The sequence below is a fragment of the Bombina bombina genome, chromosome 9 (genome assembly GCF_027579735.1).
Source record: "Bombina bombina isolate aBomBom1 chromosome 9, aBomBom1.pri, whole genome shotgun sequence".
Taxonomy (NCBI): Eukaryota; Metazoa; Chordata; class Amphibia; order Anura; family Bombinatoridae; genus Bombina; species Bombina bombina.
This window is the reverse complement of record NC_069507.1, coordinates 48,795,220-48,822,458: the sequence shown is the minus strand read 5'-3', so window position 1 is coordinate 48,822,458 and position 27,239 is coordinate 48,795,220. Positions and strand designations below refer to the sequence as shown.

General features: G+C 40.6%; 1 protein-coding gene across 1 annotated transcript in view; it reads left to right on the top strand.

Annotated features, from left to right (window-relative positions):
• PARG (poly(ADP-ribose) glycohydrolase) overlaps nt 1-27,239 on the top strand; it is a 482,847-nt gene that overhangs the window by 279,372 nt on the left and 176,236 nt on the right.

The window sequence follows — 27,239 nt, the reverse complement described above, 5'->3', positions numbered from 1 at the left end:
ATATATATATATATATATATATATATATATATATATATACATACTTACATACAGTGGATATAAAAAGTCTACACACCCCTGTTAAAATGTCATGTTTCTGTGATGTAAAAAATGAGACAAAGATAAATCAATTGAAAGAACTTTTTCCACCTTTAATGTGACCTATAAACTGTACAACTCAATTGCAAAACAAACTAAAATCTTTTAGGTGGAGGGAAGTAGAAATAAAAAACTAATATATATACACAAATCCCAAAGAAGGACAGCACAATCTCACCAATCAATAGAAATGCCACGGTGCACTGCTAGAAGATATCCAAATTTGATCAAAAGATACAGGCACTCACTGGTCTTTATATTAAAATTAATTTATTTATTGATATAAATTTAAAAAGAGAACATAGCGTTTCGGCACATTGCTGTGCCTTTGTCAAATGTCACAAAAGTATAACAAACACCCTAAAATCAAAATAATTTTGCCAAACGTTATGTCCTCTTTTTAAATTTCTATCAATAAATGAATTAATTTTAATATAAAGACCAGTGAGTGCCTGTATCTTTTGATCAAATTTATATGTGTGTATATATATATATATATATATATATATATATATATATATATATATATATATATATATATATATATATATATACATATATACATACATACTTACATACAGTGGATATAGAAAGTCTACACACCCCTGTTAAAATGTCATGTTTCTGTGATGTAAAAAATGAGACAAAGATAAATCAATTGAAATAACTTTTTCCACCTTTAATGTGACCTATAAACTGTACAACTCAATTGCAAAACAAACTAAAATCTTTTAGGTGGAGGGAAGTAGAAATAAAAAACTAAAATAATATGGTTGCATAAGTGTGCACACCCTTAAACTAATACTTTGTTGGAGCACCCTTTGATTTTATTACAGCACTCAGTATTTTTGGGTATGAGTTTTTCAGCATGGCACATCTTTACTTGGCAAGATTTGCCCACTCTTCTTTGCAAAAACACTCCAAATCTGTCAGATTGTGAGGGTATCTCTTGTGCACAGCCCACTTAAGATCGCCCCACAGATTTTCGATTGGATTCAGGTCTGGGCTCTTACTGGGCCATTCCAAAACTTTAATCTTCTTCTGGTGAAGCCATTCCTTTGGTTGATTTGGATGTATGCTTTGGGGCGTTGTCATGCATGAAGATGAAGTTCCTCTTCATATTCAGCTTTCTAGCAGAAGTCTGAAGGTTTTGTGCCAATATTGTCTGGTATTTGGAACTGTTCATAATTCCCTCTACCTTGACTAAGGCCCCAGTTCCAGCTGAAGAAAAACAGACCCAAAGCATGATACTGCCACCAAAATGCTTCAATGTGGGTATGGTGTTCTTTTGGTTATATGCAGTGTTGTTTTTGCGCCGAACATATCTTTTGGAATTATGGCTAAAAAGTTTAATCTTGGTTTCATCAAACCAGAACACCTTTTGCGACATGCTTTTGGGAGACTTCAGATGTGTTTTTGCAAAATTTAGCTGGGCTTGGTTGTTTGTTTTTTTTTGTTTTTTGTTTTTGTTTTTTTTGTAATGGGGTTTTTTTGTTTTTGTTTTTTTTTAAAGAAAAGGCTTCCGTCTTACCACTCTACCCCATATCCCAGACATATGAAGAATATGGGCGATTGTTGTCACATGCACCACACAGCCAGTACTTGCCAGATATTCCTGCAGCTCCTTTAATGGTGCTGTAGGCCTCTTGGCAGCCTCCCAGACCAGTTTTCTTCTCGTCTTTCCATCAATTATTATTATCAGGTATTTGTAGAGCGCCAACAGATTCCACAGCGCTGTAAACATAGTCAGTATACAGGATAGCTTTTGTAGGGATCAAGTGGGTAGAGGGCCCTGCCGAGACTTTTGCTGTTGCAGTCGGCTCTTATGAAGGCGATCTGCAAACAGCTGGGCTCATAGGCTTACATTCTAATGGGTTCAAGGGGAAAGCAATGGAGTTAGGAAAGGTTAGTGTTGGTTGTAAGCATCCCTGAAAAGTAGAGTTTTTAGGGAGTGCTTGAAACTGTTAAAGCTAGGGGAGAGTCTTGTGCTGTGAGGCAGGGAGTTCCACAAGATGGGGGCCAGTCTGGAGAAGTCCTGTAAACGGGAATGTGAGGAAGTAACAAGAGAGGAGGAGATCCTGAGCTGATCGAAGGGGACGGGAGGTAGAGTATCTGGAGGCAAGTTCTGAAATATAGTGGGGAGCAGTGCAGTTGAGAGCTTTGTATGTCAGAGTAAGGATTTTGTGTTTAATCCTAGAGGCAAGAGGAAGCCAGTGAAGGTATTGGCAGAGAGGTGCAGCAGATGAAGAGCGACAATTAAGGAAGATGAGTCTGGCAGAGGCATTCATAATGGATTGTAAAGGAGCTAAGCGGCAGCTAGGTAGACCAGAGAGGACGGAGTTGCAGTAGTCGAGGCGGGAAAGGATGAGAGAGTGGATTAAAATCTTAGTTGTATCTTGTGTAAGGAAATGTCTAATTTTAGAGATGTTTTTAAGGTGGAAGCGGCAGACTTTAGCCAAGTACTGAATGTGAGGAGTGAAGGAAAGATCTGAGTCAAGTGTTACCCCAAGACATCGGGCATGTGGGGTAGGAGTAATGATGGAATTATCAACAGTTATAGAAGGGGGAAAAATAAGCAGTTCAGTTTTGGAGAGGTTTAGCTTAAGGTAGTGAGAGGACATCCAAAATGAGATATGAGAAAGACAGTTAGTGACACGGGTTAGTAAGGAAGGAGGTAGGTCTGGTGCAGAGAGGTAGATTTGGGTGTCATCGGCATACTAATGATATTGAAACACATGGGACTTTATTTAGGAACCTAATGATGACGTGTAGATTGAAAAGAGAAGGGGACAGAGGACAGAGCCTTGAGGTACCCCAACAGAAAGTGGTAACGGGGCAGAGGATGCTCCAGAGAAGGCTACACTAAATGTACGGTTAGTCAGATAGGAAGAGAACCACGAGAGAGCTGTGTTGCAGATGCCGAAGGATTGGAGGGTTTGGAGCAGAAGAGGGGGGTCAACAGTGTCAAAGGCTACAGACAGGTCAAGGAGGATAAGCAGAGAGAAGTGGCCTTTGGATTTTGCTGTAAGTAGGTCGTTGGTAACCTTGATTATTGCTGTCTCTGTAGAGTGATGGGGACGAAATCCAGATTGCAGTGGGTCAAGAAGAGAGTTTAGTGTAAGGAAATGGGATAGCCGTGCGTATACTAGCTTTTCGAGGAGCTTTGAGGCAAGAGGGAATAGGGAAATAGGGTGATAGTTGGATGGGGAGGTTGGATGGAGGGAAGGTTTTTTGAGTATAGGTGTGACCAGTGCATGTTTTAGAGATGAGGGAAATATACCAGTGCTGAGGGAGAGGTTGAAAATGTGTGTGAGTATGAGTATGAGGGTGAGGGTAGAAGAGAGGGAGGGGAGTAGCTGTGAGGGGATGGGGTCGAGGGGACAGGTAGTGAGGTGGGAGGACAGTATAAACTTCATCCTCGTTAACGGGCAAAAGAGCTGCATTTTTGGATATTTGGGTTTTGGATGATTGTGAGCTTTTGAGGAGGTGGGAGATTGGTAGTATGTTGAGAGCTGATTTCACTTCTGATGGATACCCATACCAGAAAGAGAGACTTGGAGTACAAATGACACAAAAGCAGGAATTGATGCAGGGACTCAGTTCACATACCAGAAAGAGAGACTTTGGGTACAAATGACACAAAAGCAGGGGAATTAGCAGGAATTGATGCAGGGACTCAGTTCACATACCAGAAAGAGAGACTTTGGGTACAAATGACACAAAAGCAGGGGAATTAGCAGGAATTGATGCAGGGACTCAGTTCACATACCAGAAAGAGAGACTTTGGGTACAAATGACACAAAAGCAGGGGAATTAGCAGGAATTGATGCAGGGACTCCGTTCACATACCAGAAAGAGAGACTTTGGGTACAAATGACACAAAAGCAGGGGAATTAGCAGGAAATTATGCAGGGACTAAGTTCACATACCAGAAAGAGAGACTTGGAGTACAAATGACACAAAAGCAGGGGAATTATCAGGAAATGATGCAGGGACTCAGTTCACATACCAGAAAGAGAGACTTGGAGTACAAATGACACAAAAGCAGGGGAATTAGCAGGAATTGATGCAGGGACTCAGTTCACATACTAGAAAGAGGGACTTGGAGTACAAATGACACAAAAGCAGGGGAATTAGCAGGAATTGATGCAGGGACTCAGTTCATCAATTTTGGAGGGACGTCCAGTTCTTGGTAATGTCACTGTTTCACCATATTTTCTTCACTTGATGATGACTGTCTTCACTGTGTTCCATGGTATATCTAATACCTTGGAAATTCTTTTGTACCGTTCTCCTGACTGATACCTTTTAACAATGAGATCCCTCTGATGCTTTGGAAGCTCTCTGCGAACCATGGCTTTAGCTGTAGGATGCGACTAACAAAATGTCAGGAAAGACCTACTAGAACAGCTGAACTTTATTTGGGGTTAATCAGAGGCACTTCAAATGATGACAGGTGTGTACTGACTCCTATTTAACATGATTTTAAATGTGATTGCTCAATTCTAAACACAGCTACATCCCCAGTTATAAGCATGCACACTTATGCAACCATATTATTTTTTTTTTTTTTTTTTACTTCCCTCCACCTAGAAGTTTGTTTGTTTTTCAATCAAGTTGTACATATTATAGGTCTCATTAAAGGTGGAAAAAGTTCTGAAATGATTTATCTTTGTCTCATTTTTTTACATCACAGAAACCTGACATTTTAACAGGGGTGTGTAGACTTTTTATATCCAATATATATATAAATATGTTACAGACCGCACTCCTGACTTCCTCCAGCATAGACCCAGGGTGCAGTAAAGTGACAACTTAGAACAAATTCCCATTGGAGTGAGCTGCCTTCATTTATATATATATATATATATATTGACCGGCACCTACACACATGCTAGCTGGGTTGGCTTGGCTTGAGCTTGAGCCTAGTAATTTATCGCTGCTCCAGGACTTGCTATGTGTTTAAACCATTTGCATAGAAAGAACACATAGTTATATTTAAGCAATAGTGGAATAATAATGTGTGTTGGCAAATTAGAGCATTTTATTAATGTTTCTTTATGTCTCTTAAAGATAAATGATGAATAAATATGCTGTCATCTATTCTATAACATCAATAAAACCAATGATTGCAATAATCTGAATAATAGAATTGTGTATTAGTAAATGTTAATTTTACGTAGCAAATAAAGGTTAAAGTCACAAGTACATATGTGACCTCCAGGTAGGGCTGCCACCTCGGCCATGTTTTCCTGGACACTTATGAGTTACACATGCTGCAGGGTGTGCAGGGAGGAACATGTATTGCGCTTCTGGGCATCACATGAATAGTGCTGATGTACAGTGCAATACATGTTCCTCCGTGCACACCCTGCAGCATGTGTAACTCATAAGTGTCCAGGAAAACATAGCTCAGGTATCAACCCTATCTCCAGGGCAGCTGGTCATTTTTATAGAATATTTTGCTTCCAATAAGTTGTGTATGTTCGATCTTGTAATAAATTAAAGTGACGGTCTAGTCAAAATTAAACTTTCTTGATTCAGATAGAGCATGCAATTTTAAGCAACTTTCTAATTTACTCCTATTATTTTTTTTTCCATTTTCATGGTATCTTTATTTGAAAAAGCAAGAATGTATGCTTAGCAGCCGGTCCATTTTTAGAAATTTCTGATTGGTGTCTAAATGTAGCCATCAATCAGCAAGAGCTACCCAGATACTGAACCAAAAATGGGCCTGTACCCTAAACTTACATTCAAATAAAGATACCAAGAGTAAATTAGAAAGTTGCTTAAAATTGCATGCTCTATCTGAATTATAAAAGTTTAATTTTGATTAGACTGTTCCTTTAAATATAGCGTGCAGACTTGAATACTTTCTTAAGTCTTGTTATAGATGTAATTTACTCTACAGTATAGTCCTTATGACAATTCAGACCTGGCCTAAAGTGCTGGAATTAACCTGGCTAGCTATATCATCTGTCATTTCTTGGCCTGTTTTGTGGGTATAAAATGACACTAGCAAACACAGCCTGTACAGAATTTACAATAAGTGCTCATTGCATTTACTATTAGGATTCAATCTCTCCTGTAGCACATCACTATAACCTTATCCAAAAATACAATCCAGCTTGAAACAAGAAACAGCTCTGCTATGTAGATAAAGTGCTGACTTATAAAGATCACCCTGAGCACGGGCATCTTCTCTCTTGAGTTTCATTCGTTCTCTTGCGTGCACATAAGGTTTATAAGCTTCAAGGGTATGTGACCATTGTGGAATAAGCCACGCTTTACTCAAAGGCTTTAGTATACATCTGAGGTTGCCATTTCTGGTATAGTCCTTTAACATGTGGTTAAACTGATCTAATGCAGAAAGAACTATAAGAAAGTTATTCTTTATATTTGGGTCAACTAAAAATGATCCCCTTACTCCTGCAACACACATGACCTGATTGTTTATAACTGTTCTCTATAACATATCTACAAATGTGTTTATACGCAAAAAAGATGGTGTATTCATAAATCTGCTAAGAGTTTAGTAAGCCCGAACACTTTAGATGTGTTAGAGAATGCATAGTCAGGCCTAGATAGACGTCTTTTAGCTTTGCTGTAGAAAGAAAAAAATTGTAATGTACTTTATTTTGCCGCCTTGGTGTAATTTAATGGTTCCTGGACTCCAAAACAGTGCACACTTTGTTGAAGGGACATGAAACACAAAATGTTTTCTTCTGTGATTCAAGGAGAGAATACAGTTTTAAAAAAAATTAGTCTCCAACATGACTACATCTAAACCCTAAATCTTAATTCTGCCTGCAATCTTCTTCAAGTAAACTTGCTTGGTTAAACAGAAAATTCTGTAGAAACAGAGAACTACAATAAGAAACAGTATTTAAACCTGGGTAGTACACAGATGTATTGTAAATCTGCAAAGTAATGTTCTAGTGTAGCCTTCAGTGGGCAAGATTAAAAGTCGTGCGGCAAATCTGTTTTTCGCAGTTGGGGTTGCACAGGTATTATAAGTTGCAAAATAACGTATTTTTCGCATGCGTCAACCCACGTAATCCAAACAGCCAAATCACTTGCACGTTCAAGTATTCCCCCATAGACGTCGATGGAGAAGACAAATAGAAGAGAACAAAACACCAGAGATTTCCTATCTTTTAGCCCTTATAACTTTTGTGTGCAATATTTTTATAAAATATTTTTTATTAGACTGTGTTAATATGAGTGTAACTGTACTTTGTAATGTATTTTTGAATTGTTTCGTGAAACTTTTATGTTGCGGAATAATGTTAACTACAGCTCTGAGCGCGGAAAGAATTGTTGCGTAGAAGGCGATTGTGCTTGCACAATCGTGATTTTTCAAGACTTGTAATATCTGTGTAATAGAAATTGATTGCGAAAAGACCATATCGCGCACGGAAAACCCATACCACGCGACTTATTATCTTGCCCAGTTTGTTTTACTGAAACGTTTGTGACTAGACAGAAGATGATCCCCTTTGTCAGAGAGATTTCTTTGACGTACACACTTTATTTTGATACAGTGTACAATAGTATTTTAATGCGCTTGATGATGGTACATGACTAATCTTACGAATAACAAGTTACTTTACTTTAGGAGATCTTTTTTTCTGTACCACCTAGGTGCATAGTGTTAGTGGCTAGCCAGTACACTTCTTATGGTTCATCATAGCTGCAGTCATTTAGTAACACATTGTTTGTGTGCACAGGAACTGTATAATAGCCTTGTGATTGTTTTGACAGAATCAGTTTTGCCACAGGGACCTTCTTTTTCTCCTGTGTTATGTAGGTCAGGGATCCTTGCTTAAGATGACAAGGAATCATTCCATACGGACAGTTGAAGGTCATGTGGTTCAGACATTGAAGTGAGATTGATAGAGCGAGCTGTCCAACCAATGACGATAGACACCTAAGAGTCTCATGTAGGACATGGAAGCTGTTTTTAGGTTACTTAGCATTAAAGCTTTCAGTGTGACACATTTTATATCTGTCCTTTGCTTTTTTTAATGTAGACGTAGATAAATGGCAGAATTATTCCTTTTATTTAGATTAAACTTAATATATTTTATTAGGTGCTGACATGTTATAAGCTGCTGTTTTTGTAGACATGTTTTGTATCTTATAAATGAACATGATAAAAACTTAAAAATTTAGAGACACTAAAGTCAAAATTGAGCTTTTATGATTCGTATAGAAAATGCAGTTTTTAGACACTTTACCAGTTGACTTGCATCATTAAAGTGAACGTGTGCTAAAGTTCCCAGTGTATACATATGAGTTGGCTGATATTGATGGGCTGATGATTAAGGAGGCCAGCAAATGGAAGGACATTTTAAAGTTGGTCATAAAAAAAAATATCTACTGAAGTAAAATAAAGAGCAAGCAGCTAGCTATTTACACACCAAATACAACTTTAAACATAAAATAAGAAAATATACTAATATAAACATACAAACAAATTGAAAACCAGTGATTTGGAAAGAAAACCACCAAAAACCTGTCTTCTTGCGGCTTACTGATCTGAATAAGCCAAAATCTTCAATGCTCATCTCTTTTATATAGTTACACATTTTTAAGTGGTATCTTGAACTTTGATTCCCAACGTGTCAAAGCACCAAAAGTTCTTCTTCTTTACAAGAATTACAAAATACACAACTTACCACCACGTTACTCCCCAGCAACCAGTTTATGTGTACATTACACACCAGTCAACATCCATCCGTGGCATTCTCCAAACGGTATCGTCTGTGACGTTGTTACATGATAAATATTTGAGAGACTGGCTTGTTATCAAACCACTACATTTCAATTTCTTTTCATATTGTGTTTGTATTCTTGTAAGGGTATAGTTTTCCACTGGTGGATTTTTCTTAGTGATTAGAATAAATATATATTTAGAATTTTATGTTCACAGTATTATTTAGTATGTTAATAGCTGCTTTGATGTGTGCTCTTTTTATATTGTTAGGATTATTTGGACAGTGGTCCTATAAAAGAGCATTTCTTCTACAAGATATGATGAGTCCACGGATTTCATCCTTACTTGTGGGATTAATCCTCCTGCTAACAGGAAGTGGCAAAGAGCACCACAGCAGAGCTGTATATATAGCTCCTTCCCTCCACCTCCAGTCATTCTCTTTGCCTGTGTTAGTAATAGGAAGAGGTAAAGTGAGGTGTTAGTTTTAGATTCTTCAATCAAGAAATTTTTTATTTTAAAATGGTACCGGTGAGTACTATTTTCCTCAGGGAGAAATCGTTAGTGGAATGAGGAGATATTTTTCTACCCTGAGTTTGATGATCTTAGCAGATGTTATTAAGATCCATTCTGATTCCCACAGAGCTTCTTAAGGTAGTGCAAGAAAAATCTTCAGTGTGGAGACCGGTGTCATGCTACAAGCAGCATTGAGTATGTTCAGTCTTTATTTCTGAGGAGACTTGTTATTTCAGAACTGGCTGATATTATTCCCTGGAAGGGAAGGGGTAAGCAGTAGACCTAGATGGATTAGGGTGTTACTGATATTACTAGTTTGTACATATTGATTAGGATGGGTATGTAATTCAATAGGGGCTTGACACAGAGTGGCAATTGTGACACTTTCTATATTTAAGTATGGCATATTGTGTGTGCAATAACATCAGGGGACCACATGGCTTATTAGAACCGCTTACCATGCGGTTATGGAGACAATTTAATTTTGGCATAACAATATGTGGTGCAAACACATTAGGGGACCACATGGCTTGTTGAAATCGCTTCCCATGCGGTTATGGAGAAAGTTCATGCGACGCCCATGGTGGGCGGGGCCTATTTTGCACGCTCAGACGCGCAGTTTCTCTTCACTAGAAGCAACAGGCACTAGCTCCGGTGGGGCCTAAAGTTTAGATTCAGTCACCGGATCGTTGTTGAATCAATTTTGAGTACCCTGGGGGCAGGTAGGCACAACAGCAGAGCTGTGGCGAGGTGCAGGGGCTGTTATCATTGTTTAAAGTTTATTTACTAAATAAAGAGACTTTTTACAGGGTTATTTAGTTTTTGCTCGAATAGTGCAATAATTTTTGGCAAAATTAAAATGTTTAGTATAATTTTTTAGTGCTAAAAATCGGTTTGTTTTTTTTGTGCAGTACAGAAAAATTGTTGCGCTTTTATTATTTAAAGGCGCAGTACATTTTTTTTCTAAAAATTCTTTGAAACCACAAATAAGGTTAGAAATGATCCATTGTGGCTACTGCTAGTCTGTTTAACATGTCTGAACTTGAGGAAACTCCTTGCTTTATGTGTTTAGAGGCCATTGTGGAACCCCCGCTTACTTTGTGTACCTCTTGTACTGAAAGAGCATTGCAATGTAAAAGACATATTTTATGTAAAGAAAGTGTGCCTAAGGATGATTCTCAGCCTAAAGAGAATCGGGATATGCCGCCTAATTCTCCCCAAGTGTCACAACCTTTAACGCCCACCCAAGCGATGCTGAGTTCCTCAACAGCGTCTAATTCTTTTACTCTGCAGGATATGGCTGCAGTTATGTCAACTACCCTTACAGAGGTATTATCTAAGTTACCAGTGTTACAGGGTAAACGCAGTAGGACAGGAGTCAATGTGAATACTGAGTCCTCTGATGCTTTGTTGGCTATTTCGATGTGCCCTCACAGGGATCTGAGTTGGGGGTCAGGGAAATTTTGTCTGAGGGAGAACTTTCAGAATCGGGAAGTGTGTTGCCTCAGACAGATTCGGACATCATGTCCTTTAAATTTAAGCTGGAACACCTCCGCCTGTTACTTAGGGAGGTCTTAGCAACTCTGGATGACTGTGACCCTATTATGGTACCACCAGAGAAATTGTGTAAAATGGACAAATATCTAGATGTACCCGCTTACACTGATGTTTTTCCAGTTCCTAAGAGAATCTGGGAGATTATTAAGGAGGAGTGGGACAGACCGGGTATACCATTCTCTCCTCCTCCTAATTTTAAGAAAATTTATCCCATATCAGACACCATTCGGGACTCTTGGCAGACTGTCCCTAAGGTGGAGGGAGCTATTTCTACCCTGGCTAAGCGTACAACTATTCCTATTGAGGACAGTTGTCCTTTCAAAGACCCTATGGATAAGAAATTAGAGGGTCTTCTAAAGAAGTTGTTTATTCATCAAGATTTTCTTTTACAACCGACAGCCTGCATTGTTCCAGTTACTACTGCAGCGGCTTTCTGGTTTGATGCTCTAGAAGAGTCTCTTAAGGTTGAGACCCCTTTAGAGGATATTTTAGATAGAATTAAGGCTCTCAAGCTAGCTAATTCTTTTATTGCAGATGCCGTCTTTCAAATTGCTAAGTTGGCGGCTAAAAATGCAGGGTTTGCCATTTTAGCGCGTAGAGCGTTATGGTTAAAATCGCGGTCTGCTGATGTGTCATCTAAGTCAAAGCTCTTGGCTATTCCTTTTAAGGGTAAGACCCTATTCGGGCCTGAGTTGAAGGAAATAATTTCTGACATTACTGGAGGTAAAGGTCACGCTCTACCTCAGGATAAGCCTGTTAAGATGAGGGGTAAGCAAAATAATTTTCGTTCCTTTCGGGCTTTTAAAGGAGTACCTTCTTCCTCTTCCTCCACAAAGCAGGAAGGGAATTTTGCTCAGGCCAAGTCCGTCTGGAGACCCAACCAGGCTTGGAACAAGGGTAAACAACCCAAGAAGCCCGCTGCTGCTACAAAGACAGCATGGAGGGGCGGCCCCCGATCCGGGACCGGATCTAGTAGGGGGCAGACTTTCTTTCTTTGCCCAGGCTTGGACAAGAGATGTTCAGTACCCCTGGGCACTGGAAATCGTGACCCACGGGTATCAACTGGAATTCAAAAATTTTCTCCCAAGAGGGAGATTTCTTCTTTCACGATTGTCTGCAAACCAGATAAAAAGAGAGGTGTTATTACGTTGTGTAAAAGACCTCTCTACTATGGGAGTAATTTGTCCCGTTCCAAGACTAGAACGGGGACAGGGATTTTACTCAAATCTTTTCGTGGTTCCCAAAAAAGAGGGAACGTTCAGACCTATTTTAGACCTCAAAGGTCTAAACAAGTTTCTCAGAGTTCCATCCTTCAAGATGGAGACCATCCGAACAATTTTACCAATGATCCAGGAGGGTCAATATATGGCTACCGTGGACTTGAAGGATGCATACCTTCATATTCCTATCCGCAAGGATCATCATCAGTTCCTAAGGTTTGCCTTCCTGGACAAACATTTTCAGTTTGTGGCTCTTCCCTTCGGGTTGGCCACAGCACCCAGGATCTTCATGAAGGTTCTTGGGTCCCTTCTGGCGGTTTTCAGGCCGCAGGGCATAGCAGTAGCGCCTTATCTGGACGATATTTTGATTCAGGCGTCAACTTATCTGACAAAGTCTCATACAGACACAGTGTTGTCTTTTCTGAGAGCTCACGGGTGGAAGGTGAATCTAGAAAAGAGTTCACTAATTCCACAGACAAGGGTTCCCTTCTTGGGAACTCTGATAGATTCTATAGACATGAAGATATTTCTGACGGAGGTCAGAAAGTCAAAAACATGCAGAGCCCTTCAGTCCAATCCTCGGCCATCAGTGACTCAGTGCATGGAGGTAATTGGATTGTTGGTGGCGGCAATGGACATCATTCTGTTTGCTCGGTTTCATCTCAGACCACTGCAACTGTGCATGCTCGGACAGTGGAATGGGGACTATGCAAATTTATCTCCTCCGATAAATCTGGATCAAGAGACCAGAGACTATCTTCTTTGGTGTTTGTCGCCGGATCATCTGTCCCAAGGGACGTGTTTCCGCAGACCCTCGTGGGTGATAGTGACAACGGATGCCAGTCTACTGGGCTGGGGTGCAGTCTGGAACTCTGATAGATTCTATAGACATGAAGATATTTCTGACGGAGGCAGATGTTCAGTCTTTTTTTCAGGCTCTAACCAGAATTAAGCCTGTGTTTAGACCTATTGCTCCACCCTGAAGTTTGAATTTAGTTCTTAGTGTTCTTCAAGGGGTTCCGTTTGAACCCATGCATTCCATAGATATTAAGTTATCTTGGAAAGTTTTGTTTCTGGTTGCTATTTCTTCTGCTCATAGAGTTTCTGAGCTTTCAGCACAACAATGTGACTCGCCTTATCTTATCTTTCATTCTGATAAGGCAGTTTTACGTACCAAGCCTGGGTTCCTTCCTAAGGTTGTTTCAAATAAGAATATTAATCAGGAAATTGTTGTTCCTTCTTTGTGTCCTAATCCTTCTTCTAAGAAGGAGCGTCTGTTACATAACTTGGACGTGGTCCGCGCCTTGAAGTTTTACTTGCAGGAGACTAAGGATTTCCGTCAATCATGTTCATTATTCATTGTTTTTTCTGGAAGGCGTAGGGGTCAGAAAGCTACGGCTACCTCTCTCTTTCTTTTTGTCTGAAGAGTATCATCCGCCTGGCATATGAGACTGCTGGACAGCAGCCTCCTGAAATAATTAAGGCTCATTCTACTAGGGCTGTGGCTTCCTCATGGGCATTTAAAAACGATGCTTCTGTTGAACAGATTTGCAAGGCTGCAACTTGGTCGTCTCTTCATACTTTTTCTAAATTTTCCAAATGTTATACTTTTGCTTCTTTTGAGGCTGATTTTGGGAGAAAGGTTCTTCAAGCAGTGGTGCCTTCCGTTTAGGTTCCTGTCTTGTTCCCTCCCTTTCATCCGTGTCCTGTATCTTTGGTATTGTATCCCACAAGTAAGGATGAAATCCATGGACTCGTCATATCTTGTAGAAGAAAAGTAAATTTATGCTTACCTGATAAATTAATTTCTTCTACGATATGACGAGTCCACGGCCCACCCTGTCATTTTTAAGACAGATTTAGTTTATATTTTTTTATTTTTTTTTTTACAAATTTCAGTCACCTCTGCACCTTTGGCTTTTCCTTTCTCTTCCTAACTTCGGTCGAATGACTGGAGGTGGAGGGAAGGGAGGAGCTATATATACATATCTTCTGTGGTGCTCTTTGCCACTTCCTGTTAGCAGGAGGATTAATCCCACAAGTAAGGATGAAATCCGTGGACTCGTCATATTATAGAAGAAATTAATTTATCAGGTAAGCATAAATTTACTTTTTACACAGTTTTTTCTTTCATGTAAGTGGCAAGAGTCCATGAGCTAGTGACGTATGGGATATACATTTCTACCAGGAGGGGGCAAAGTTTCCCAAACCTCAAAATGCCTATAAATATACCTCCCACCTCACTCATACCTTAGTTTTACAAACTTTGCCTTTGTTGGAGGATGGTGAAGCAATTTGTTCTTGATTTTCTTCTGTGAAAGGCACTTCTAAGCATTTGAAGCCCAATTCCTCTCAAAGTACGGTGTTTGTCTGAGGGATGTGAAGGGAGTATTGCCTGATGATGCCATATTTTCACCTATATGAAATCTATTCTAAGACTCTCTGTAAATTCAGTCGTGGGGATTCATCTGCCACCTCCCTTTACAGATCAACATTATACTCCTCTACCATTACCTCTGCTAATATGTTTCAGTACTGGTTTGGCTGTCTGCTATATGTGGAAGTGTGTCTTCAGGTAAGTATCTATTATTTTTTAAGACACTCTCAGCTATGTTTGGCCCTTTATATTTTAATGTTTTAATATATATTGCATATATTTGCCATGAGTCAGGTCTATATTTATTTCCCTTTGCAGGCTAACAGTTTCAGCATGTAAATTTATGTTTTTGGGAGAAATGTAGTCATTTTTTTCTTACCTGGGGTTCCAGCTAGTTGTAACTTTGGTCTTGTTTTTTCAAAATGCTTCTATTTATTGCGTCATTCTTGACACAAATATTTTTGGCTCAGAGATTGGGTTTGTTGTGACGCAAGTCACGTCATTTCTTGCGTCTTTCTTGACGCAAGTTTATTTTGCGCAAAGTCGCACTTGTTATGACACGAGTCGTGTCATTTCTTGTTAACTTTGGCGCCAACATTTTTTTTCTCTGCATTTGCATCATTATTGGTGCCAAAAATGTCTTATATTAAGTCTCTGCTCTCAATTGTTTACAGAGAGCTATGATGTTTGCTTTTTTATTTTTATTTTCATTTAAGTATTTTAGCATAAGCATTTTTTCCCATTCCTAAAACTGCTATTGTGAGGAAATTGAATATTTTGTTTAAATGTTATTTTTCTTTTTTCTTTCTAAGTCCACGGATCATTCTAATTACTATTGGGAATATCACTCCTGCCCAGCAGGAGGGGGCAAAGAGCACCACAATAAAGCTGTAAAATATCACCTCCCTTCTATCCAACCCCCAGTCATTCTCTTTGCCTACGTTAATGTAAGAAAGTGGTAAAGTTAGGTGAAAAGATGCTTCAATCAAGAGTTTATTATTTTATTTGCAGTACTAGCATGTGCTGTTTTTCCTCCATGGTGTAGCTGTAGTCCATTTCAGTCTCTTCAGTAGAGCAAAGGGAACTTGTGGGACATAATTCTCACTGCGCCTCCCTCATATTTAAATAAAAGTTGCTGCCCTTATTATTATTTTCCACAGGTCAATGTGGACCTCTCCAAACCTAGTGAGCTGCCGTGCTGCCAGGCAGATTTATTGAGGTAAGTGCTAATTTATTTTCTTAAGCTGCTTTAAGGAAAAGACATGGCACTTTACTATTTCCCTGACAGGGATTTTTAATACATTACTCCTAGTGTTGTAAGGGGGATTATGTATGGCAGTATTGCAGGCACTGGGGACTTGAGGAGAACTTGGCTCATTTTGGTGGTTTTGTTAATGTTTTTTGCATTAAGATGTCTACTGAGACGTTATTTTTGACCCGCCCACGATGGGTGGGGCTTGTGATGTAAAAATGTATCTCTTGTGCAATTGTTATTCTCTCACTTCCTGTATATGGAGGAGAGATATCTGCATCTTAAAGTTTTTCCAAGTTTAACTGTCATTTGTTAGCCTGTCATTACTGAAACAGCTCCAGTTTGGATTCCCGTTTTAAAAAATAAAGCAGTTTATTTTTAAATAGGCACCTCAGCAAAGCTATTGCTGAGGTGTAGAGGCTGTTTGAGGTGTTAAGACGTTTTTATTACTCAATATCTCTTAAAATAAAGCATTTTCGTTTTTGTATTTGTTCAAAAAATAAAGCAGTTTGTTTTCTTTATTTAAATTGTTCATAATTTAATTATTTATATTTATTCTGTTAAGATGGACCAAGACTATTACAGATTACAGATGTCCTTTATGTTTGAATGCTAATATTGAACCACCAATTCCTTTTTGCTCCTCGTGTTGAGAGAACATTAAATCTTAAGGATAGATTTTTTGAGCCCATATTGTCTAAGACGGATGCTGTCCAGGAGTCTTCTGACAAAGTGCAAGATATGCTGCATTTTTCTCCTCAGTTGTCCCAAATGTTAGTACCCATTAATTCCAGTGCCTTGCGCTTCCTCTCAAGCTCCGGCTGGGGTCTCCTTGTAAGACATTGCTTCCCTCATGTCTTCTGCAGTTTTTGGTGCGTTGTCTGCTTTTCCCATGCTACAGGGAAGAGGAAGGCTAAAGAATCAGTGTGTAAGGTATCTGACTCGGTCATGGCTATTCCGAATGTTACCTCTCATAAATCTGATGAGGAGGATTTTTCGGTAGCATCTAAGGGTGAAATCTCAGATTCGGACAGTGTAATTCCTTCCTCTGATGCTGAAGTTGTATCTTTAAGGTTCAAGCTGGAACACCTCCGTTTACTACTCAAGGAGGTTTTGGCTACTCTGGACGACTCTGAATCTACTGTCATTGTCAACCCTAAAAAGTCTAGTAAACTTAACAAGTATTATGATGTACCTTCCATGCTGGAATGTTTTCCCATACCAAATCAGGCTTCAGAAATTAATGTTAAGGAATGGGAGAAGCCGGGTATTCCTTTTTCTCCTTCTCCTATTTTTAAGAAGATGTTTTGTTTCCAATTGATGACTCTATCATGGAGTATTGACAAACGGCCCCAAGGTGGAAGGGGCAATTTTCACTTTAGCTAAGAGAACTACTATTCCCATAGAGGATAGCTGTTCTTTTAAGGACCCTATGGATAAGAAACTGGAGGATTTTCTTAAGAAAATGTATTTTCACCATGGTTTACAATGGCAACCTGCGGTGTGTAATGCTACCGTTTCTAGCGCGGTGGTATACTGGTTTGTTGCGTTGTCTGATTGCTTTCAAACAGACATTCCTTTTGAAGAGATCCAGGACAGGATCAGGGCTCTTAAATTGGCCATTTTTTTCATTTCTCATGCTTCCCTTCAAGTTATCAAGTTGGGAGCAAAGATTTCTAGTTTTGCCATTCTAGCTCGAAGAGCCTTATGGCTAAACTCATGGTCTGCAGATGTGTAGTCTAAGTCTAAGCTTTTGTCTATTCCTTTCAAGGGTAAGACCTTGTTTGACCCATCTTTGGCTAAGATTATTTCTGACATTACAGGAGGAAAGGGTCATTTCCTTCCTCAGGATAAGAAATCTAAGAAGATGGGACGTCAGAGTAAGTTCCTTTCGAAACTTAAAAGGATAAACCTTCCTCTCCCTCTACAAAACAGGATCAGTCCAAACCAATCTTGGAATAAGGGAACACAATCCTAGAAGCCTGCTAATGATTCAAAGTCAGCATGAAGGGTCTGCCCCCGATCTGGGACCGGATCTTGGGGGGGCAGACTTTCCTTTTTCGCTCAGGCTTGGGTTCGGGATGTTCAGGATCCTTGGGCGATAGACATGGTGTCCCAGGGGATACAAACTAGAATTCAAGACCTTTCCCCCAGGGACAGATTTTTTCTCTCAAGATTATCTGTAGACCAGATAAAAAGAGAGGCATTCTTACGTTGTGTTTGGGATCTATCCGAAATGGGAGTGATAGTTCCTATTCCAGTACAGGAGCCGGGTCTGGAATTTTACTCCAATCTGTTTGTGGTTCCCAAGAAAAAGTGAACCTTCAGACCAATCTTGGATCTCAAGAGTCTAAACAAATTACTCAGAGTAACGTCCTTCAAAATAGAAACTATTCGTTCCATTCTTCCCTTAGTTCAAGAGGGTCAATTTATGACAACAGTAGATTTAAAGGATGCGTACCTTCATGTTCCCATCCACAGGGATCATCACAAGTTTCTGAGATTTGCTTTTCTCCACAAACACTTCCAGTTTGTGGCTCTTCCTTTCAGACTAGCTACAGCTCCCAGAATTTTTTCAAAGGTTCTGGGATCTCTGTTGGCAGTACTCCGGTAACAGGGTATTGCGTGGCGCCTTATCTGGACAACATTCTGGTTCAGGCCCAGTCTTTTCATCTAGCAAGCTCCCACACGGAGATGCTTGTATCCTACCTGCGCTCTCACGGTTGGAAGGTGAATCTGGAAAAGAGTTCCTTAATTCCATCTACAAGGGTAGTCTTTTTTTTGGAACCATAATAGATTCCGTTTTGATAAAAATATTTCTGACGGAGGTCAGAAAATCCAAGATTTTCTAATCTTGTCTGTCTCTTCAGTCCTCTCCTCAGCCATCAGTGGCTCAATGTATGGAGGTAATTGGTCTCATGGTAGCCGCCATGGATATTATTCCTTTTGCTCGTTTCCATCTCAGACCTCTGCAGTTATGCATGCTCAGACAGTGGAACAGGGATTACGCGTATCTGTCTCCGTGAATTCATTTGGATCAGAGGACAAGAGATTCTCTTCCTTGGTGGTTGTCTCAGGATCATCTCTCCCAGGGAACCTGTTTTCGCAGACCTACCTGGGTGTTAGTGACTACGGACGCCAGCCTGACAGGTTGAGGAGCAGTCTGGGGCCTTCTAAGGGCTCAGGGGACATGGACTCGGGAAGAATCTGTTCTCCCCATAAACATTCTAGAGCTAAGAGCATTCTTCAGTGCTCTTCTGGCCTAGCCTCAGTTAGCTTTTGCCCGGTTTATCAGATTTCAGTCGGACAACATAACCTCAGTGGCTTACATCAACCATCAGGGTGGAACTCTGAGGTCTTTGGCCATGAAAGAGATGTCCAAGATTATTCAGTGGGCGGAGACCCACAACTGTTGTCTATCTGCGATCCACATTCCAGGAGTAGATAATTGGGAAGCGGATTTTCTGAGCAGACAGACCTTTCACCTGGGGGAATGGGAATTGCATCCGGAAGTATTTTCCAACTTGATTCTAAAATGGGGACAGCCGGATCTAGATCTCATGGCATCTCGTCAGAATGCCAAGCTCCCAAGGTACGGGTCGAGATCCAGGGACTCTCATTCGGTTCTGATAGATGCTCTGGCAGTAACTTGGAATTTCAATCTTGCATACCTATTTCCTCCATTCGCTCTCCTTCCACGGGTTATTGCTCGGATCAATAAAGAGAGGGCGTCAGTGATTCTCAATGCTCCGGCATGGCCTCGCAGGATTTGGTATTCAGACCTCGTGGAGATGTCATCTCTCCCTCCTTGGAAACTTCCTCTAAGAAAGGACCTTCTACTTCAAGGGCTCTTCCTTCATCCAAATCTAGTTTCTCTGAAGCGGACTGCTTGAAGATTGAACGCTTAATTTTATCTAAGCGTGTTTTTTTAGCTCCTTGAAAGGTGAAATTTCTGCCTTATCTATTTTGTTACATAAACGTCTGGCAGAGGTACCAGATGTTCAATCGTTCTGTCAGGCCTTGGTCAGAATCAGGCCTGTGTTCAAACCTGTTACTCCTCCCTGGAGTCTTAATCTTGTTCTTAAGGTTCTTCAGCAGGCTCCTTTTGAACCTATGCATTCCTTAGATATTAAGTTGTTATCTTGGAAGGTTTTGTTTCTTGTTGCCATTTCTTCTGTTTGTAGAGTCTCGGAACTCTCGGCTTTACAGCATGAGTCTCCCTATCTTATCTTTCACTCAGATAAGGTTGTTTTACGTACTAAATTGGGTTTTCTTTCTAAAGTAGTTTCAGATCGGAACATTAATCAGGAGATTTGTTGTTCCTTCTTTATGTCCTAATCCTCCTTCTCATAAGGAACATCTTCTGCACAACCTAGATGTGGTTTGTGCTCTAAAATTCTTTTTACAGGTGACTAAGGATTTTCGTCAGTCTTCTGCTCTATTTGTAGTTTTCTCTGGGAAACATAAGGGGCAGAAAGCTACGGCTACTTCTCTTTCTTTGTGGCTGAAGAGTATAATTCGCTTCGCCTATGAGACTGCTGGACAGCAGCCTCCTGAGAAGGTTACGGCTCATTCTACGAGGGCTGTTTCCTCTTCCTGGGCATTCAGAAATGAAGCTTCTGTAGAGCAGATTTGCAAGGCTGTAACTTGGTCCTCTCTACATACTTTTTCAAAATTCTATAAGTTTGATACTTTTGCATCGGCTGAGGCTTCCTTTGGGAGAAAGGTTCTTCAAGCAGTGGTGCCTTCTGTTTAGGTTCCCTGTCTTGTCCCTCCCTTATCTGTGTCCTCTAGCTTGGGTATTGATTCCCAATAGTAATTAGATGATCCGTGGACTCATTGTGTCATTAGAAAGAAAACTAAATTTATGCTTACCTGATAAATTTATTTATTTCTTGACACGATGAGTCCACGGCCCACCCTGTTTTTGATGACAGGATATTTTTTTGTTATGTTATAAACCTCAGGCACCTCTGCACCTTGTTGCTTCCTTTCTCTCCTTTACTTTGGTTGAATGATTGGGGGTTGGATAGAAGGGAGGTGATATTTAACAGCTTTGCTGTGGTACTCTTTGCTGCCTCCTGCTGGGCAGGAGTGATATTCCCAATAGTAATTAGATGATCCGTGTCAAGAAATAAATTTATCAGGTAAGCATAAATTTAGTTTTTGTTACATTTTGCAAAATGTCTCAAACTGATCCTGCTTCTGATGTTACTGTAGGGACTAAGCTGCCTGTACACAATTTCTACCAAAGCTAAGTGTGTATATTGTTTAATTAGCCGATTTTATTTCTTCTTATGTGGCACTTGTTATCTTTTATCATTTCATTCTGATAATGTTTCTATAGTACAAATACATCTACTGTTAAACCTTCACAGTCTAATGTACATGATATTACTGTAGATATAAAGGATTATATTGCTACAGACATAGAGAAGGCTATGACTGCTATTCCGCCTTCAAATTAACGTAAACGATCTCCCCTAACTTTTCATGTTACAACAAACCCTGTGAAAGCTCAGGTTTTTCAGATTTAGAGTTTTTAGGGGTGATAGTTCCAGTTCCTCTGCAGGAACGGAGTTTTGGTTTCTATTCAAATCTATTCACTGTCCAAAGAAAGAATTCATTCAGACCAATTCTGGATCTGAAATTTTAAATTTTTTAAATCGTTTTGTAAGAGTCCCAACTTTCAAGATGGTGTCTATAGGGACTATTCTGCCTTTCTGTTCAGCAAGGTCACTTCATGTCCACAATAGACTTACAGAATGCTTATTTTCACATTCCAATTCATTTAGACCACTATTGTTTTCTGAGATTTTCTTTTCTAGATAAGCATTACCAATTTGTCACACGTCCTTTTGGGCTAGCGACAGCTCTGAGATTCTTTTAAAAGATTCTTGGTGCCCTTCTATCTGTAATCAGAGACCAGGCTATTGCGGTGTTTCCTTTTTTGGATGATATTTTTATACTAGCTTTAATCTTGTCATTTAGCAGAATCTCACTTGAAACAACTAGTGTGGTTTCCTCAAGACATGGTTAGAGGATAAATTTACAATAGAGTTTCTTGATTCCTTAGACAAGGGTCACCTTTTTTGGTTTCCAGATAAGATTTAGTGTCTATGATTCTTTCTTTAATAAACTAGAGACAAATGAAGTTAAATTTAGTTTGTCTTAACCTTCAGTCTCCATTATTTCCTTCAGTGGTTATGTGCATGGACGTTTTAGGTTGCATGACTGCAACATCAGGTGTGATCCTTTTTGCACGTTTTCGTTTTGAGGCCTCTATAGCTTTGCATGTTGCACCATAGGTGCAGGGATTATTTTCAGATATCACAACGGATATAATTAAATCCCAACACTCTCTTTCTCTCTCTGATTTGGTGGTTGGACTATCACCGTTCAGGGGGCCTCATTTGTTCGTCCTACCTAGACTGTATTCTCAACAGATGCAAGTTTTTTTTCATGTGGAGGAGCTGTCTGAGAGTCTGACAGCACTAGGGGTTTGGAAACCTCAGGAGGCGAGATTACCAATCAATATTTTAGAACTCAATGCTATTTCTCCAACATTGGTGTGTCCGGTCCACGGCGTCATCCATAACTTGTGGGAATATCTCTTCCCCAACAGGAAATGGCAAAGAGTATAGCAAAAGCTGTCCATATAGTCCCTCCTAGGCTCCGCCCACCCCAGTCATTCTCTTTGCCGTTGCACAGGCAACATCTCCACGGAGATGGTTAAGAGTATGTGGTGTTTAGTTGTAGTTTTTTATTCTACTATCAAGAGTTTGTTATTTTAAAATAGTGCTGGTATGTACTATTTACTCTGAAACAGAAAAAGATGAAGAGTTCTGTTTGTGAGAGGAATATGATTTTAGCAGCAGTAACTAAAATCGTTTGCTGTTTCCACATAGGACTGTTGTGATGAAATAACTTCAGTTGGGGGAAACAGTTAGCAGACTTTTCTGCTTAAGGTATGACTAGCCATATTTCTAACAAGACTGTGTAATGCTGGAAGGCTGTCATTTCCCCTCATGGGGACCGGTAAGCCATTTTCTTAGTCTCAAACAGAATAAAGGGCTTAATATGGGCTATAAAACTGGTAGACACTTTTATGGGCAAGATCGATTGCTTTATTTGGGCATTTTATACAGATTGAGCTTGAATTTCACACTTATAAACTTTGGGGAACGTTTTTTAGCGTCAGGCACTGGTTTAGACACCTTTTCAGTCAGGAAGGGCCTTCACTGTAGTAGGCTGAGCCTCATTTTCGCGCCATTACTGCGCAGTTACTTTTGAGAGCAGGACATGCAGCTGCATGTGTGTGGATCAGAAAGTAGTTGAAAAGGTTCCTAGAAGACTTCATTTGGTATCGTATTCCCCACTGGGTTTGGTAAAGTCGCAGCAAAGGCTCCGGTTTCTTCATTTTAAGGGTTAAAGCTCTGAAATTTTGGGTGCAATACTTTGAATGCTTTAAGACACTGTAGTGAAAATTTGGTAAAATTTGAACAATTCCTTCATTGTTTTTCACATATTCAGTAATAAAGTGTGCCCTGTTTAAAATTTAAAGAGACAGTAACGGTTTTAATTAAAACGTTTTTTTTGTACTTTATTGACAAGTTTAAGACTGTTTAACATGTCTGTACCTTCAGATAAGCTATGTTCTGTATGTATGGAAGCCAATGTGTCTCCCCCTTCCAAATTGTGTGATAATTGTGCCATAGCGTCCAAACAAAGTAAGGACAGTACTGCCACAAATAGTAAGGTTGCCCAAGATGATTCATCAGATGAAGAGAGTAAAGATAGTTCTGCTTCATCTCACTCTGTGTCTACACCAGTTTTGGCCATGCAGGAGACGCCTAGTACTTCTAGCGCGCCAATGCTTGTTACTATGCAACAATTGGCGACAGTAATAAATCCATAGCTAATTTTTTATCCAAAATGCCTGCATTTCAGAGAAAGCACGATTGCTCTGTTTTAAACACTGTAGAGCAGGAGGGCGCTGATAATTGTTCTGTCATACCCTCACACCACTCTGAAGGGGCCATGAGGGAGGTTTTGTCAGATGGGGAAATTTCAGATTCAGGTAGAATTTCTCAACAGGCAGAACCTGATGTTGTGACATTTAAATTTAAATTAGAGCACCTCCGCGCACTGCTTAAGGAGGTTTTATCTACTCTGGATGATTGTGACAACCTGGTCATTCCAGAAAAATTGTGTAAGATGGACAAGTTCCTAGAGGTTCCGGTGCACCCCAACGCTTTTTCTATACCCAAGCGGGTGGCGGACATAGTGAACAAGGAGTGAGAGAAGCCCGGCATACCTTTTGTTCCCCCTCCTATATTTAAGAAATTATTTCCTATGGTCGACCCCAGAAAGGACTTATGGCAGACAGTCCCTAAGGTCGAGGGGGCAGTTTCTACACTAAACAAGCGCACTACTATTCCTATCGAGGATAATTGTGCTTTCAAAGATCCTATGGATAAAAAATTGGAGGGTTTGCTTAAAAAGATTTTTGTTCAGCAAGGTTACCTCCTACAACCCATTTCGTGCATTGTTCCTGTCACTACAGCAGCGTGGTTCTGGTTCGAGGAACTAGAAAAGTCGCTCAATAGAGAGACTCCGTATGAGGAGGTTATGGACAGAATACACGCACTTAAGTTAGCTAATTCCTTTATTTTAGATGCCGCTTTGCAGTTAGCTAGATTAGCGGCGAAAAATTCAGGGTTTGCAATTGTGGCGCGCAGAGCGCTCTGGCTAAAGTCTTGGTCAGCGGATGTATCTTCCAAGACAAAATTGCTTAATATCCCCTTCAAGGGTAAAACCCTCTTTGGACCAGAGTTGAAAGAGATTATCTCAGACATCACTGGGGGTAAGGGCCATGCCCTCCCACAAGATAGGCCCTTCAAGGCCAAGAATAAGTCTAATTTTCGTTCCTTTCGCAATTTCAGGAACGGACCGACCTCCAACTCTGCAGCCTCTAGACAAGAGGGTAATACTTCTCAGACCAAACCAGCTTGGAAACCGATGCAAGGCTGGAACAAGGGTAAACAGGCCAAGAAGCCTGCCGCTGCTACCAAAACAGCATGAAGGAGCAGCCCCCGATCCGGGACCGGATCTAGTAGGGGGCAGACTCTCTCTCTTCGCTCAGGCTTGGGCAAGAGATGTTCAGGATCCCTGGGCACTAGAAATAGTTTCTCAAGGTTATCTTCTGGAATTCAAGGAACTACCCCCAAGGGGAAGGTTCCACATGTCTCACTTATCTTTAAACCAAATAAAGGGACAGGCATTCTTACATTGTGTAGAAGACCTGTTAAAAATGGGAGTGATACACCCAGTTCCAATTGTGGAACAAGGACTGGGTTTTTACTCAAATCTGTTTGTAGTTCCCAAAAAAGAGGGAACCTTCAGACCAATTCTAGATTTAAAGATTCTAAACAAATTTCTCAAACTACCATCGTTCAAAATGGAAACTATCCGAACGATTTTACCCTCAATCCAGGAGGGTCAATTCATGACTACCGTGGATTTAAAGGATGCGTATCTACATATTCCTATCCACAAAGATCATCACCAGTTCCTAAGGTTCGCCTTTCTGGACAAACATTACCAGTTTGTGGCTCTCCCATTCGGGCTAGCCACGGCTCCAAGGATTTTCACAAAGGTACTCTGAGCCCTTCTAGCGGTTCTAAGACCAAGGGGCATTGCAGTGGCACCTTACTTGGACGACATTCTGATACAAGCGTCGTCTCTTTCAAGGACAAAGGCTCACACAGACATCGTTCTGGCCTTTCTCAGATCTCACGGCTGGAAGGTGAACATAGAAAAAAGTTCCCTGTCTCCGTCGACAAGAGTCCCCTTCTTGGGGACAATAATAGATTCGTTAGAAATGAAGATTTTCCTGACAGATGTCAGAAAGTCAAAGCTTCTAAACGCTTGTCAAGTTCTTCACTCTGTTCCTCGACCTTCCATAGCTCAGTGCATGGAAGTAGTAGGATTGATGGTTGCAGCAATGGACATAGTTCCTTTTGCGCGAATTCATCTAAGACCATTACAACTGTGCATGCTCAAACAGTGGAATGGGGACTATACAGACTTGTCTCCAGTGATCCAAGTAGATCAGGAGACCAGAGACTCACTACGTTGGTGGCTAACCCAGGATCATCTGTCCCAGGGAATGAGCTTCCGCAGACCAGAGTGGGTCATCGTCACGACCGACGCCAGTCTAGTGGGCTGGGGCGCGGTCTGGGACTCCCTGAAGGCTCAGGGTCTATGGTCTCGGGAAGAATCTCTTCTCCCGATAAACATCCTGGAACTGAAAGCGATATTCAATACTCTCAGGGCTTGGCCTCAGCTAGCAAAGGCCAGATTCATAAGATTCCAATCAGACAACATGACGACAGTTGCTTACATCAACCATCAGGGGGGAACAAGGAGTTCCCTAGCGATGAGAGAAGTGACCAAGATCATAAAATGGGCGGAGGATCACTCCTGCCATCTATCTGCGATCCACATCCCAGGAGTGGAAAACTGGGAGGCGGATTATCTGAGTCGTCAGACATTCCACCCGGGGGAGTGGGAACTCCACCCGGAGATATTTGCCCAGTTGACGCAATTATGGGGCATTCCAGACATGGATCTGATGGCGTCTCGACAGAACTTCAAAGTTCCTTGCTACGGGTCCAGATCCAGGGATCCCAGGGCGACTCTAGTGGATGCATTAGTAGCGCCCTGGACCTTCAACCTAGCTTATGTTTTTCCACCGTTTCCTCTCATTCCCAGGCTGGTAGCCAGGATCAAACAGGAGAGGGCCTCTGTGATTTTGATAGCTCCTGCGTGGCCACGCAGGACTTGGTATGCAGACCTGGTGAATATGTCATCGGCTCCACCATGGAAGCTACCTTTGAGACAAGATCTTCTGGTACAGGGTCCATTCGAACATCCAAATCTAGTCTCTCTCCAGCTGACGGCTTGGAAATTGAACGCTTGATTTTATCTAAGCGTGGGTTTTCGGATTCTGTGATAGATACTCTGATACAAGCCAGAAATCCTGTAACTAGAAAGATTTACCATAAAATATGGATAAGATATATCTGTTGGTGTGAATCCAAGGGATTCTCATGGAGTAAGATTAAAATTCCTAGGATCCTTTCCTTCCTACAAGAGGGTTTGGATAAGGGATTATCAGCGAGTTCTCTAAAGGGACAGATTTCTGCTTTATCTGTCTTGTTACACAAACGACTGGCAGCTGTGCCAGATGTTCAAGCCTTTGTTCAGGCTTTGGTCAGGATCAAGCCTGTTTACAGGCCGTTGACTCCTCCCTGGAGTTTAAATTTAGTTCTTTCAGTTCTCCAAGGGGTTCCGTTTGAACCTTTACATTCCATAGATATTAAGTTGTTATCTTGGAAAGTTTTGTTTTTAGTTGCTATTTCTTCTGCTAGAAGAGTTTCTGAGTTATCTGCTCTGCAGTGTACTCCGCCCTATCTGGTGTTCCATTCAGATAAGGTC